The sequence below is a fragment of the Hydra vulgaris genome, chromosome 14 (assembly GCF_038396675.1).
Source record: "Hydra vulgaris chromosome 14, alternate assembly HydraT2T_AEP".
Classification (NCBI taxonomy): domain Eukaryota; kingdom Metazoa; phylum Cnidaria; class Hydrozoa; order Anthoathecata; family Hydridae; genus Hydra; species Hydra vulgaris.
In genome coordinates, this window is record NC_088933.1 from 3,804,575 (window position 1) to 3,807,191 (window position 2,617).

Consider the following 2,617-nt stretch of genomic DNA (forward strand, 5'->3'; position numbering starts at 1 on the left):
AAACAAGGTGGACATTCAAAAAATCGATTGAAAATTCAAAAAATTTCAAAAATTAAGTTTTTTTTTTCCAAAAAACTTCAAAAATTAATTTAATATTTGGTATGACTACCTTTAATTTTAATTACTGCTTTCATTCTTTGAGGCATAGACTCAATTAATGAGTCAACAATTCTCATATCAATCTCTTGCCAGGCCTTCTCAATTTGTTCAAATAACTCTTCACTAGTCTTCACATTTGCACGCTCAATCTTATTGTCAAATGTTTCCTAGAAATTTTCTATGGGATTTAAGTCAGGGCTTTGTGCAGGCCACTCCATTATGGTGATGCTCTTGTCCTTGAACCATTGTTTTACAATTTTAGACGTATGTTTGGATCATTGTCCTGTTAAAAAAAATCCATTTTAGGGGCATTTCCTATTCAGCATGTGGTTACATTACATCTTTCATTATATCTTTGTAAACAAAACGGTCCCTAATCCTATTAATTTTATGAATAGAACCAGTTCCTAGTGCTGAGAAACATCCCCAAACCATAGCAGACGTTCCATGCTTAATACTCTTATTGGTATATTTAGTATTGAATCTGGTGTTCTTTTGTCTTTAGACTCGCTTTTTGACGTCGCTTCCAAAAAGGTTTTACTTTGATTCATAACTAAAAAGTATGTTTTTCCACTGGTCTACAGTCCAATTTTGGTGTGCGTTGGCAAACGCAAGTCTTAGCTTTCTATTTTTAAAAGAAGTTAGTGGTTTCTTGTCAGGCATTCGAGAACAACTTTGCTTCGTTAGCTCATCGTCGCACAGTGCGATTAGAGATTTGTAGTTCAAGTTTTTCGGTTATTTTTGTGGATGACAAAAATAGATTTTTTTTAAGCTTTTTAACAATTATTCGATCTAGTCTTTGTGATGTTTTTCTCGGACGTCCGCCCCGATGGTTTATTTTATAGCAGTCACGAAATCCAAATAATTTGACAGTTTTGCTTACAGTCGATTTAGCTATATTATGTTTTCTATAAATTTCAGCTTGACGTTTTTAAAATCTTTTATAATATTTTCACGTAAAACACTTCCTAATTTGTCGTAAGCCATTTTAAGTTGCAATATGCGCCATATATCACGAGATAAATTTATTTTTAATTAAATTGAAAAAATAATCGGTCAGACGTTCCAAAATCTATTTTATTATTTTAGAGTAATGTTATGATAATAGTGAAAACAAAAGAATACGGTAAATTGAATAAACACAATGAAATCTTATAAAAAAAGTATCGTTTTGATTTGTCCACCTTGTTTTGTCCAAGGAAAAATTTAGTTTGTTGAGAAAAATGTGTTATAATTTTTTTTTTTTGATTCTTAGTATAATTCAAACGTTTTAAATTTTGTTAAGAACATAATAAACTATTTAAAATTTAATATGTACAATTGTTTTACTAGTTTATTTAAGTTTTTGATCAACTTTTGTTCTAAATTTGAGTTTGTCCACCATGTTTTGTCCGATACTGTATATATATATATATATAAATATATATATATATATATAAATATATATATATATATATATATATATATATATATATATATATATATATATACATATACATATACATATATATATATATATATATATATATATATATATATATATATATATATATATATATATATATATATATATACATATATATATATATATACATATACATATATGTATATATATATATATACAGTATCGGACAAAACGAGTGCAACCAAATAATGCTAATTTAGTTTCTTTATATAAAAGTGCTGCATTTTTTCAATTTAGAGAAATAACTATGTAACTGTTTAGAGACAAAGTTCTTCAAGTTTTATTCATCACAAAGTTCATTATTTGTACACGAAAATTAATAAATTAATCAAAAGTATTTTTAAAAAGTTGATTTCCTTCTGGACAAAACAAGTGCAACTCGACAAAATGTTGACCAAGCTGTATTTCGCTATCAATATTTCGTGGCGAATCCTTTGTTGTCGATCACAGCCTTGCATCTTCGAGGCATAGATTCGATCAGGTGATCAATGAAACTTTGTGGAATTGCTGCCCAGGCCTTTTGGATTTGTTCAAACTGTTGATCCTTATTACAAACACCTTCACGATTAATTTTGCGGTTGATCTCCCACAGGTTCTCGATAGGGTTGAGATCCGGAGATTGAAGAGGCCAATCCATCACCGCTAGGTGGTTGTCTTGACCGAACCACTGCTTGACTTTTGCAGTGTGTTTCGGATCGTTGTCTTGCTGAAAAACCCATTTTATTGGCATATTCCATTCAGCATGAGGTAACATAACATCTTTCAGGATATTTTTATACATGAAACGGTCCATTATTCCATCGTTTCGATGTATTGGACCTAGACCGTTAGCAGAAAAACACCCCCAGACCATAACATTGCCTCCATCATGCTTCACGGTCTTATGGCAGTAACGTAAATCGAGGCGTTTTATGGCCGGTCAACGTACACGGCAAATGCCATCGCTCCCAATGATGTTGAACTTCGATTCATCACTGAACAGGACAGTTCGCCATTTCTGCACATTCCAGTCAATATGAGATGTAGCAAACAGGAGTCTTTTCTTCTGGTTTT